This window comes from Mixophyes fleayi, chromosome 4 (genome assembly GCF_038048845.1).
Source record: "Mixophyes fleayi isolate aMixFle1 chromosome 4, aMixFle1.hap1, whole genome shotgun sequence".
Taxonomy (NCBI): domain Eukaryota; kingdom Metazoa; phylum Chordata; class Amphibia; order Anura; family Limnodynastidae; genus Mixophyes; species Mixophyes fleayi.
The window spans coordinates 242823812-242837408 of NC_134405.1; the positions used below are offsets into that span (position 1 = coordinate 242823812).

Genomic DNA, 13597 nt, shown 5'->3' on the forward strand with positions numbered 1-13597 from the left:
AAGAAAACACCAGCTCTTGAAGTAAGGAGGAAGATTAAGAAGAAATTTTCTGATGAATGTGGTGAATTGTCCAAAAAAAGTAAAAGAGCTAACATTCCATACACCACCTGCAGTGGCAAGACAAGGCTTAAACTATGTCCTCTTTTTGCTAGTAGGGGTCCTGCTACTGCTGGTACTGGTATACGCACTAGAATGGCCATTCCAAAACAGAGTGCCTACGGCAGTCAGGCATCTTCCTCAACTTCCCATGCACCACCTTGTCGCTTAGAGTGTACATCTGTTACGGACACCTCCAAAACAGACAAATCAGTACCTGAAGATAACGCTGAGGTTGAACAATAACTTGGGCACTCACAGAATCCTGAGGAGAGTCTAAGGAGGGTATCCATGAGTGCTACATGTGAGGTTTCAGATTCAGACACTGTAATAATAGAACAGTAGAAGTGGGAGAATTGCGCTTGCTAATAGGTGGGATATGCAGCCAGGGGATTTAGGGATAAAGGAGAAAGTCCCAATCTCCTGATTTAATAGAACAAATTGGGGAATCCCCAGCGCAATTGAAAGGACATGAATATAAAGGTATTTTAAAGTACTTTATAGTTGCAAGCTTGTAGTATAGATAATGTACAAACAAAACTTGATGAGTGATCAAATGTAAAACAAAGCATAAAAACATGACAAATATCAATAGAAAGCAAAGCAAAACATTATATATATATATATATATATATATATATATATATATATATATATATATATGTGTGTGTGTGTGTGTGTGTGTGTGTGTGTTTTGAGGCTGGTCACTCTAAATATTTGAAGATAAAGATCCTAAAAAGGAAAGAATTAGAATCCACTTGAATGTATATGTAATAATAAAGCTGCCTCCTTCGAAAAGTCCTCAACCATTTTCAACCATTTTGAAATGTGAGGTATGGGTAGTAGAAATATTAGTGTTGATGATGATTTTCCCATAGAAGTTGAGGAGGCTACTATGGAAGTTGCAAATGTGCAAGAGAATGAGGGGGATAATTGTGTGATCTGAAAACATGTTGTACATGGACGAGATAATGAGGAGGAGGATGATGATTGTGGTGTAATAAGGCAGCCACCAGTGCTACCACCAGCAGATGCCCATGATAAGCTCATGTCTGGGCATAAGACAAATAAAACCACATCTTGTCTTTGAAAATATGTTTTTACGAATCCAGACATCATTTGTCAAGGCATCTTTGTCAACCCAAAATAAGTAGAGGTACGGATGTTGAACATCTATTCACCTCCTCCTTGTGATGTAATTCACAGCAATTTCATTCAAGTCGTGTTTCCAAAACGTGGCAAATTGTGTATAGTATTAAGAAGTCCAGCATCATCTACCAGCCAAATGGATAGACAGTTGCAATCCTCACCAGTGTCAACACCTTCATCATCATCATCCTCCTCATTATTAGTAGGTTCTAGTCCAGCATCCAATTATCAAATTCCAAATAACTTCTCTAATGCAATCAATGATTCCATTCTACAGCTACAACACGCTACAGCTGCTGCTGTTGCTGTGGGGGAGAAATCTATACAGAAGGGGACCATGACGAGTAAGAATTTTATACAATTGTCTGTGAAGCAAACATTTGCATGAGGAAACAAGTATGACAGTCAGCATCCTGTTGCACAGCAGATCACTAAAGCCATGACAGCTATGTAAGCATTGGATGTGTGCCCTATTTCTGCCATCAATGCAACAGGTTTTAGACTATTATTTGAGGTCATGTGTCCACACTATTAAATTCCATCTCGATTCGATTTCTCCAGAACATTAATTTCCTCAGCTGTACTTTGAGGTTAAGCAGAAAGTCATTCAGTGTCTAGAAAATGCCATTATACAGACAGTCCACTTAACTGGACAAGCTGTCCTCTTTCCAATGTATTTGCTGCTGACCTCTCCAATGTATTCCTGCTGACCTTTTCCAATGTATTGCTGCTGACTCTCTTCATTGGATTGTTGCAGTGCTGACCATCTCCAATGTATTGCTGCAGTGCTGACTCTCTCTAATGTATTGCTGCAGACCCTTTTCAATGTATTGCTGCTGACCTTCTCCAATGTGTTACACATACTGCCTAACGGGTACCTACTTGGTGTATCTTATATATTCAAAGAAAATGTAATTGATGTAGAAATCTTCAATGAGGCTGATTATTGGTCACCAGTGGAGTAGATGATCACTGTTATCCAAATGCCCAGGATTCCTTTGTTAACATCCCTATCTAATATCCAGTTGAACAACCAACAACCAAAATGTTGGCTTTTGTGTGGGCCCAAACAACTGAACCACTTAAGCCACAAAAGGGCCAGTGACTGTCGCTATAGTGCATGGTTTGTTAACCTTTGTGCAACTTGTTTTCAACATGCGGGTGGAGGGCTCCAAGGACAATGCTATCTTGCACGTTTTTGGCTTCTCCACTCTTCTAAAAGAATCTTCTGAAACCTTTGTTACATTTTTGCACCAAAATTCCTTTTTTTTGGGGGGGGGGGGGGGCTTTTTGTAACTCATTGCAATGCCTAACTGTTTTCAGCATGGTAATAGTGCTGCCAACTGACTCCAATATGTCAATTTCTGTCTCTTAATTTCTCAGAATGTGGTATTTCAAATTCAATTGCTTTGTCTTGTCAACACAGATGTTTGGCAACCAAATCTGCATCAATGTGAGTTATACACACTTGTGTGAGAAGGCCAACTATTGACCAATCTGAACTGTCTGGTTTACATATTACCTAGCCTAGCAGTTATAACATTTTTAAAGCTATACAAATATCTAATATGACTGACAAGTGCCCTTGTTCGATTCACAAGGGCAGCATTACTCAAACTATAAAAAGCAAGGTGTTTTGAAAGCTCGACTCTTGGCTCCCAGTGAATACTCTACCCAATTATGAGTGCATATAAATGTCTGGGCAAGATATTCATTTTGACAGCATTGATAGGAGATATAGTAATATGACCACATAGTGAGGTCCAATCTAATTTTGGAGAGAATGCAGGGAATGTTAGTTTGAAAGAGCTTTTCAGCCAGATCTACCGTACTCATACCATAAAAACAGCTCAAAATTACATTATTTTACCTAATTTTAACAATCTTAATTAAATCCAGGTCCAAAACCAAAACCGTTTGTTCAACAAAACGAGTAGAAAAGCCGAAACATGAAGTTGGGCTAGCACAGACACCGGTTTCAAAACTGAAACACGAGGGTCAGTGCACATCTCTAGCATTTGTGCCTGTTTCTAATATAGACCTTGAAAGACTCAAAGCAATGGCAGCATTCTTCAGTGGTCCATAGAAAAATACTTTTATATAGTATTTACATAATATTTTCCTTTTTTTTTTGAAAGATGGATAAATATAGAGGGGGGGTTGTTGAAATGCATTACATATTAAATATTACAAGGCTTACTAATTTAAAATGGACCAGCACGACCAGCACAAACTCTGACCTCAACGCTGCTATTTGTTCATATATTTTATTGTCTGTTTTCTTAATCAAAAATTCTCTTTTATTGTTACAGGCATAAATATTTAGAAGCACTCAACAGTAAATAATCCAGAACACGGTAAGTACATTTCAGTTCTTTAGCACTATAAGTATTCACATTAACAGTTCACCAAATTAAATACATTTTCCACTTTCATAGCATATATTTAATTGGAGAGGTTATTTCTGTTCTTACTCTTTTCTGTTTCAGTGTGAAAGTAAATCGTGAAAATTCTGCAGCTTTATACTATTTTATATCACTCCAGGAGCTTTTGATTTTTTTTATCTCTATAATCCTCTTTAATAATTCAAAGAGCTTGTGTTGAACTTATACATTCCCAGGGAATCTTAATAAAATGCAGCATTGTGTGCTGGTGTTTTCTTTAACAATATCTGTCTACTGGAAAAAAAAAAAAATCATGTTTTTATGCATGTGTTGTCAGGAACAAGTGTGAGGAAGTAATGTCACTTCTTTTTTTAGGTAAACGTTGAAAAGTGAAGAAGGAAACATTTTTACTTGCCACTCTCCTATCAATAATAATTGATAACATTGGTAACTTCTTCAGCTGCTAGTTGTAAAGTAAGGAAGGCGCAAAAATCAGCTTGTGACATCATATACACACTTGGGGTATATTTACTAAACTGCGGGTTTGTAAAAGTGGAGATGTTGCCTAGAGCAACCAATCAGATTCTAGTTATCATTTTGCAGAATGTACTAAATAAATGAAAACTAGAATGTGATTGGTTGCTATAGGCAACATCTCCACTTTTTCAAACCCGCAGTTTAGTAAATCTAGCCCTTGATGTGAGTGATGCCAAATGCAGGGATATCCGTCTTTCGTAGCGGTGGCTCTTTAATGCCCGTACAAGCTTTTGGTCTTGTTAACTAGTTAAATGGGAAAGCAAAGGGAGGAACTATGGGGAAAAGTTACGTGATAGCATTAGGTTTGCCAGGCCAGTGTACTATGTCACTGCAATTAGTTCCGATTCATGATGCCTTGGTACTTAGTTACAGCTCTTGGTATGTATCTGAAATGACAATGCAGCCTTACATCATGTTTTTTTTTTCTGGCTGATGTGTTAGGCTTGGGCGGGAATGTTTTAGAACCATTCAATCTACACTACATATAGAGAAATCAGGACCACAGTAATTATCTTGATCTGTTTGCTGAATATAATTTTCAGTATTTGTTATTGTGTAATGTTGTGTATTACATGGGTTGCTTGTGAGGACAAAAAGAGATGTCAGGCATTAAAATACTATTAAAATGAAGAAATAAATTGCATTATTTACATCTTTTTCTGATGCTAGAGATGAAGTAAGTAGGTTTTCCACAGTAATTTAAGCAGAAATAATTCAGGCTTAGGAACCATGGCTGCATTGAAAAATAGGAATATAATTAAAACTGAAATACAAATACAATAGAGTACAAAACAATAATGCATTTTGTGCTATGTTTTTTTTAATGATTTATGACTCTTCAATTTAAAATTCAATAAAATATTTAAAGGACATCAGAACTTTCGCCATTTGGGCATGTCAAGTCCCCAGGGATAGTGTCCAGTGCTTTCAGAAGGGTATGTTGATCTGAACCACCTTCACATCCCCTAAAAACACCCCTTCAATGCTGCATGCACCTGCAGTTGTCATGCGCAGCATAGAAGTGGTATGCACCGTTCGGGCATATCTCACAACTGTTCTTGAATTGGGACTAAAGTGCTGATTGGTGGGGACGTTCCCTCAAATCTGAACTTTCCCGTTTAACGTGGGACATTTGGGAGGCATGACAGCATAATTTCAACAAAAAAAAAAAAACACCTTCTGATGCTTAACAGTCTAGGGTTCAAAAAAATCACCAGTTGCAAGGGGTCTGCACTGGCCCAATAAAAATGTACCAATGTATATAATACAGTGCAACAGTGATTAAAGGACCACAAAGTTGAACTGCGGATAATGCCATTATAACATCATGATTTATAATTATATGGTTTGAAGGAACAATTGCAAGTGTTATGCATTATATGGTACCTTTGGTGTCCTCTTATTAAACTGTGGATCTGACTTATTAGAACATATCCATACTGATCTGAGTGTAGAAATTGCAGTCGTTCTGACAACCTTAAAAACCCTGGATGTGAATATCCTGTGCTGCTGTTAGTCAGTAATGTCTAAAAAAAAATATATCTTTTGGCCCCAAGCCTAATTAAGCTGTAGTCCTGTATTCCCTGCTGCAGGGACTTGGCAAAGGGATGACCCCCTAATTATTGCATTGCAATGGATGTGGGGTTTGGTCTGGACTTGAAAAAAATATCATCCACTCGTCTGGAGAAGGCTTCTTCCTAGCTCTCTCTGGTGTTATGTGAGACTGCTGTAATACTACAGACATTGCCTTGGAGGCACTTCATGGTCGTACCTGAATATAAGGAGAAAAGTAACATGCGTAGTTGAGGTTGGGAGCAAAAATACTTCTCCCAGCCTAACAAGGGTATGTTCCAAAATGCATATGAGTAAATCCTCTCTGTGATAAAATACAAAATACAATTATTATTATCAAAATGCTGCAGAGTGGAAGGGAGAGTATTTTGATATGAGATTTGAGATGTATGAAGGAGTAGTGTTGTTGGGGGTTTTGTAGGTAGGGGTCAGTAATTTGAATTGGCATCCGAAGGACACAGGGAGCCAGTGTAGGGATTTGCAAAGTGGTGCAGCAGATGTGGAGCGGTGAGAGAGGAAGTTCAGTTTTGCAGCAGCATTTATTTAATTGTATTAAATACAATGACCGCTCTTGAAAAAGAACTCAGGTGTCTGCACCAGCAAAGCATCACAACTTACTAGAATTAAATCTTTGTTGTTCATTGATGGTGTCATATTTTAATTGCTATTAATTTTACCTAGAAGATCATTCAGGGATTGTGTTAATACTAAGTTCATTATGTAGTTCTTCAGGAAAATGAATCGCAAAATAAGTCTGTCACATAAAACACAATGAATATCTCTCTCTTTTTGGATTTGCTTATTTTATATCCAAAAAATAATACATTTGAATTTCCCCCTTTTTTTTTAATCTGAAGACATTGTCCTAAAATGAAGGTCATTTCACTTGTCCTCTACAGTGGTTTGTAAGCTGTAGATGAGATAGTACACTCATGTCTGCTTGGCTTATCAGTCTCTTAGGATTTAAAATGTAAGTGTCAATTTAATGAAAAATTGATACGTTTCTGTAATTTGTATTGGAAGTTTAACCTGCTATAAGTGGTTTATTTGACACTGCAAAATATTACTGACAACTGCCCTTTAAATCCTTCTAACTGTGTCAAGTTTATTAACTGCCGGCATGTGTTAATCTGGTCCAACAAACAGTAGTTACTAGATTTGTAATGCAGGATATAAACTGTGCTATAATGACTGTATTAAACTGTTCAGTACATCCATGTACTGTAATAGATGCTCACACTGGTACTTTTCATGGTGTTATCTTGCCTGACCAGCAATATGGCAGAGTCCCAGCTGGAATCACACTGCCTGACTGATAAAGGGAGTCAAGCCAGGATTTAAAAATACATGTCAGCTCTTACTGTTGCAGGAGAGGATGCCAAATGTTGCAATTCTGCAGCTTTAGTTTAATATCCATACATTTTGTAAAGTTATATTTGCTGATGATAGATAATGGAAACATTTTATGGAGAACATTTTAGAGGAATTTGAAAACCACTAAACTAATCTATGATGCTCTTGCTTGCGGTGGTAGTCAGCATATCGATGCTGACTACCATGACAATACTTACCCCGACGCGGCGACACCGAACGGCTACCTCATAACCTGGCTCCAGGACGATTGCTGTGACCGCCGACTGCCAGGGATCGCGACCGATGAAGAATCCGGCCACTCTGCATGACGTCACTGCCGACCGCGACGCTCTTCTCCTTGCTGTTAAGGTGGAAATGTAAGTATGCGGCCATAGACAATGTACAACGCTAAGCAAAGTACCTTGTCCATAGCCGCTTACTTACATTTCCACCTTAACAACAAGGAGAAGAGCGTCACGGTCGGCAGTGACGTCATGCAGAGTGGCCGGATTCTTCATTGGTCGCGATCCCTGGCAGTCGGCAGTCGTTCTGGAGCCAGGTCGTGAAGTAGCCATTCGGGGTCGCTGCGTCAGGGTAAGTATTGTCGGAATAATGGCAGCCATTATTCCGCACCCCACGCCTTGCTAGATAGTGGTCGAAGGAGACTGTTCTGCTTTTTTCTTCTAAGAGACACTCACTAGCTCCAACACAAAGAGAGGCAAGACCCCAATAACAGGACACTTTTAAGGGAATGTTCTTTATTAGCGGGCTTAAAGAAAGCAATTTTGGAGGGATAAATGAAGAGTCAATCATTTGAATCAATTCATATAAAAGTACTAAATTGAGAAGTAATTTAGTCTAAAAATATAAAACTATCACTCTCTATACTCTTTACATAAATATCCTTAAAATGTATAATAACTTATAATAGTTAATCTTGTGTTTATACAGTAAGACTTATATAGACACTTGGTGGGTCCAAAATTTCTCTACAGTAATACAAGTTCTTTGCTTGGCGTGCTTAGTAGTACTAATATGTAAGTTCTCTTACTACTAAGTTTCCATCTCTAGTTGCAGTCATGTTCTGAATGTCTGTTTCTATATACTTTCTCTTGGCAAGTGTTGTGATTGCAGAAGATTATACTATTAGTCAGAGTTGGCAAAGGCCTTCCCAAGGAGCGAGTCTAAAGAAGCTCCCCGGTCTTCACCATGAACTGCTGCAAGGCGGGATGGATTTTGCTGCTGGGAGTTTGCAGGTCGCAACCCTTAGGTTAGCCCATTGACATGATAGATGACAGATGGAAGACCGTGGCAGGATACTGAGTAGCAGAATGAAATAAATTTAGACTAAGGTAGCTAACAGTGTGGTGCAAGGGAGAAACCAGAGTCCCTAGTCAGATTGGATTAGCTGAGGTCTGGTACACAGGAGTAGCGCGGTACAAAGGAGAATCCAGAAACAGAGTCTGGCAAGCCAAAAGTCATACACAGGGAGACAAGTTAATTCTCTGAGGCAAGACGCAACAGGAGCCAGATGCAGGGTAAGAAAGCCTATTGCTCTGACAGACTAAGTGTCAGAGCCAATATTATATAGGAAAGGGGAATTCAAATTCCCTGCCTATGGTCACATGACCGCAGCGAGCCACGCCACCCACCCAGATAGTGTCAGTGCGGGCAGCATTGATCAGGAGCAGTGATGTGGAGCAGGTAAGTTTCTTACAGTAAGTAGGTGAGCACTATTTAGAGGTAATTCACCTGTAGGTGCTTCTATTTTTAAGTTTCTTGCCTTATAATGTGGTTCTTGCCTTATAATATGGTGCAAGAGTCTGAAGTGCTACCACTTATGTCGTTGCTCCACTCGCTCCTCTCCTGCCTCTGCACTCATTTCCCCTGTTGCTGCTTTCTCAGATTTCCTCTCTCACCCTGCCAAAAATCACTTGAGTGGGGTGGTGAGTTAATATATGATATACATCATGTATCCCTGTTGACGTGTATATCTTTCTCTTGTAGGGCCCTATAAATCTAATCTGACATAATGATGTGCATGTCATAAGTCTTGTTAAAATATTGTTATTAGTAAAGTAGATGTCTCAGGTGGGGTCATACAATTTGGCTGGAACATAATGAAGTTTCATGTCTTAGTAAAATTGGGTGGGGTTCCCAACAGTAGTATGTGCCCAAAAGAGAGATGAATAATGTATAGCAAAACACATCCTGCATCCACCTCCACATGACTCCAAAGCCAGTATGTGAGAAGTATCAAATTGATCCAGCAACAATTTAACAAATCATTCACTACTCATCAGTGAGTATTTATTTTCATATAAGTACTGCACTCTCTCTCTTATGAGAAAAGATATGAGAACAATCTCTTTAGTTACAATATGTCTGATGATTCTAAGCTTAAAAGGAAGACTATGTAAATGTATTGCCAGCCCCAAGCATGTTATTCCATATATCGGAATATGTGTACACAGTTATACAACACTACATTGAAAACTGTGTGTAAGTGGAGACCCCATTCAATTTTTCCTCAACTAAACTTGTTCATAATAAGATAAAATTGTCTTTTTGAGCCTCATGGGCAAAAACCTGCCAGAATATCATTAATGTACATTCAATAGTTCTATTTTTTTATTCTATTTCTAACCCACATTGTGTTTAAATCTCCCTTCAGCCACCTATTCTACCTTTCATTTGACCTAGTTTCATACCAAGGGAAATAATGGTTGGTTAACTGGCATTCCATTCCTTGGGGATCTATATGTATTGTTTCTAAAAGTTATTTTGGAGGCCATAAAGACGTGTTTATATTTTATAGTATTCTCTCATTTTACATAGTTTGTTTAAAAATACATGTTTAAACATTGATTTCACAAGTCCATTAAGATATAGCTTAACTATCTCTGACTCCATATTTTGTTTGAGAACATGAGTACTGCTGATCAATACAATGGGCGGTTGTGTGAATGTTTATTATTAATTTACATAATAACATAACAGTCAGTACATATTTCACAAAAAATGCATATGCTAGTCATGCACCATGAGTTAATCAGCATCCACTGGCACTTTATCATTTAACAGCACTTCGTCCCTTAGGCAGATTATCTGTGCAGAAGTAGTTAACAGTATCCTTCCGTTAATTAGAAGCCACATAAATACAAGGAATTATACATTGTTTTAATAGAAACAACTTAGCTGTAGAAATACATTGGCTAATTGCCATTTTATTTAATGCACTGAAAATAGGTCATGCTAGAATTTTCTTTAGGCATTGTGTACTATTGTGTACTATTGTCAAAATAGCATCCTTTTATTGCAAGGTGCTTTTGATTAGGATCAGAAAACTGTATGCATTCAACCTCTGACTAATGCTTGTCTGGGTCTATATAGTACTATCTCTGACCAATCAGATCATTGCAATGTTCACAGTAGATGATGAGTGTGCTGAGCTTGTGTGATTATGTTAGTGAGGACAGGACAGGCCAGGGCTGCATGTGACTTGAATAATGGAGGCAAGTGGTTAGTCACAGACAGAGAGTTAGGTAGAGTAGGTCACCCAACAGCACAGAGTAGTTATGGGAGTCTGATGTTAAACTGGGGAGGGAAAATTGTGGTATAAAATGCACCTTTTATATACAGTTGTTATATCCAACTATATGCAAATAAATATAAAAGGAGTATTATAGGCAAAATGCAGAAAATGCAGTTTGTTCTGAAAGAGAATACACCGTTATTTGAATTTCTGTACACAAGTTATCCAACTCGATTTTATAGACCTCAATATAATCTAAAGATCAATAATCCAAAATTGCATTTGCTTTTTTATAATGTCCTAATTCTAGAGCCATATATGCATTCAAACAATAAGGGCTCCATTTACAAAGTTCAAATTATCTGAGACGCAATGTTAAACCTTCTGCCTCAATTTACTTTGGAGTGCCTTGATTTTTAGATTAGGTTTGCAAAGGGACAGAGGTTTCACCTGCCAATGGGAGATGTTTGGCTGAGTGTGTAAGTCCTATTTAAAGTACAGTGTAGGCGCACAGGTGTGCCTAGTTTTACCAGAACATTCTTGAAATGAGATTTCATGTTGCGGAGCAAAATTATTAAAACAAGGTTTTTAAGAGAAAGACTTAATTTTTCACCTTTTTGTAACACTAGGGAGTAAATGTAGTAAGTGCCAATTTCTTCAAGTCACCGGAAATTGACGAGTTTGCAGTGAAAATTTAAAGCAGCAATGGTTTTAAAGACAGTGTTTTGCAAAACAATGCTTTTAAAGCCATTGCCGCTTTAAATTTTCACTGCAAACTCACTGATTTCCAGCGAATTACAGAAATTGGCACTTAATACATTTACCCCTGTGTCTTCAACCGAGAAACAAAATAAAAAAACTTCAAGCACACAGAGTGCCACATGTAATAGATGATTCAATTAAGTTATAAATTAGGCTAAATCAAGAAATATACTATGGGAAAAACTGCTAAGTATAATTTATTGAAAGGGGTGGTACTATTAGTAGAAGGCTAGAGTTTGATGTGATTTTTGCACAGTGTATCTCTTCTGATTTCTCTGCCTTCCTACAAATCTAGGCACACTTCTATTTTCTTGAGGCATCTCACAGGGGTCTGTCTACAAGTGCATCTTGGGGGTAAATGTATCAAGCTGAGAGTTTTCCAGCGAGTTTGAAAAGTGGAGATGTTGCCTATAGCAACCAATCAGATTCTAGCTGTCATTGTGTAGAATGTACTAAATAAATGATAGCTAGAATCTGATTGGTTTTTAAAACCCGCCGGAAAACTCTCAGCTTGATACATTTACCCCTTGAAGTGCTTTGGGTAGACCATCTAGAACTGTGCAAAACCGAAGTTAATTTTGGTGCACTTCCAGTACCCTTCGTAAATGAGATCCTATGTGTTTTGAAGATATTTTCTTTCTCCCATGTCTGAGAGATTCTTATTACCATTGTATTACACATCAAAGACTTTCTAACTTAGTCGAGAAGGTAATGCAGCAGCTCACAATCATATTAATAAATGTATACAGGACGATGTATAAGATTAGTTGTCCAGCATAATATATGCCTACATGTTTTGCTTTACGTTCACAAAAATAAAAAGTGAGCAATCTTACTTACATATTCTAAGTCAGCTGTTAATATAATTGAGAATCACATATTATAGGGGGGTCTATTTCTTGGGCTGCTGTCTATGGTAAGCACCATTATGTATGTTGGTTAGCATAGTGCTACGATAGATAATGAAGTACCGCTGGTATTTATGAAATCTCCCCTCCCCTACAATACACACTGCGAAACCCGGTGTGTTACAGGATGGGGTTTCACAATACTCCCAATGCAACAGAGAAGTGCCGGAGCGATGCTCCGGTCTTCTTATATATACTATGTATGCACAGTTTACTGTTTAACTAAGGCTTGGGATATTTTTTTTAAACTCTATACTGCTTGCCTTTAAATTATTATTTTGTCGCTAGAGTATGTTCTTCCAATAGCTTGGTTCTCACTTGCTTGCAAACATGTAAAAATATACAGCACTTTTCTTATATAAGACATTATTTCAAGGCAATAAACGTAATCGGATGAGTATGTTGCTCTGGGTCCTATCTTACTGCAAAAGTTAAGGACACCTGTTTTTTGCATGGTCCATAGACAACCGGAATGCAGCAAATGCCAATCACCCAGCGGGGAGAAGTATGCAGCCAGCCAGGGAGAGATTGAGAGGAGCTCCTTTTCTCCGCATTTTTGGGCTATCACAGTTTGATAAATAGACCCTATGTCAGTATAAAAACTTGTTTAGGTTTGTGTAGGTTCAGTACTTTGTTCTGATGCTTTTCTACTTGTTTTCTATGTAGCTTTTAGTTTCACCTAAACCATTTTGTGTACAGTACAGCAACAGTAACTACTGAACCTCCCAACATCACCAATGCCATCCAGGACCAATGTTCTCCTCCCACACATTACGCTTTTCTTGCTAGTACAGTAGCCGAAGCTGAATTAATTAACAGAGGTGGTGTTCAAGTATTTACATGAAAAGGGCTGCACGTATGTTACAATTATGTGCTTGCAAATCAAATATTATTTAAAAAAATGATGCTTTACCATCTGAGGTTCTTGGGTTCAGAAAAAAATACTTGAAAAGCCAATTTGATTGCTCTGAATTAATTATTGTTTAAAAACACACTTCTCTTATAATAAAAAAAATAGTATAATTAAAATACTATAAAGACAGAACATTAGAACATAATGTAAGAACACTGGCTTTTTATGTTTTTTTGTTTCTAATGAAATGAACATAAAAGCTCAATTGTATTTAATTTTACACTACAAACTAAAATTATATTTTGATGAATAAATTCTTTTATAGTGCAATTCACCATGTAGTTCAATATCTTACAAGGTTTTCTTGATTTTAAAGGCAATCAACTCAACATTAGTTGTCTTATTACAATTCCATTTCCACTTGAAAAAAAAGTATCCACTGACTGCA

The 13597-nt window shown here is 37.6% G+C and overlaps 1 protein-coding gene across 3 annotated transcripts in view; it reads left to right on the forward strand.

The window, feature by feature from the left end:
• SYT1 (synaptotagmin 1) overlaps nucleotides 1-13597 on the forward strand; it is a 530829-nt gene that overhangs the window by 180456 nt on the left and 336776 nt on the right. For all 3 annotated transcript variants that reach the window (XM_075209585.1, XM_075209583.1, XM_075209587.1), the window contains exon 4: nucleotides 3558-3602. The gene's annotated coding sequence lies outside the window, so the exon portion shown is untranslated. The remainder of the gene's footprint in view (nucleotides 1-3557; nucleotides 3603-13597) is intronic.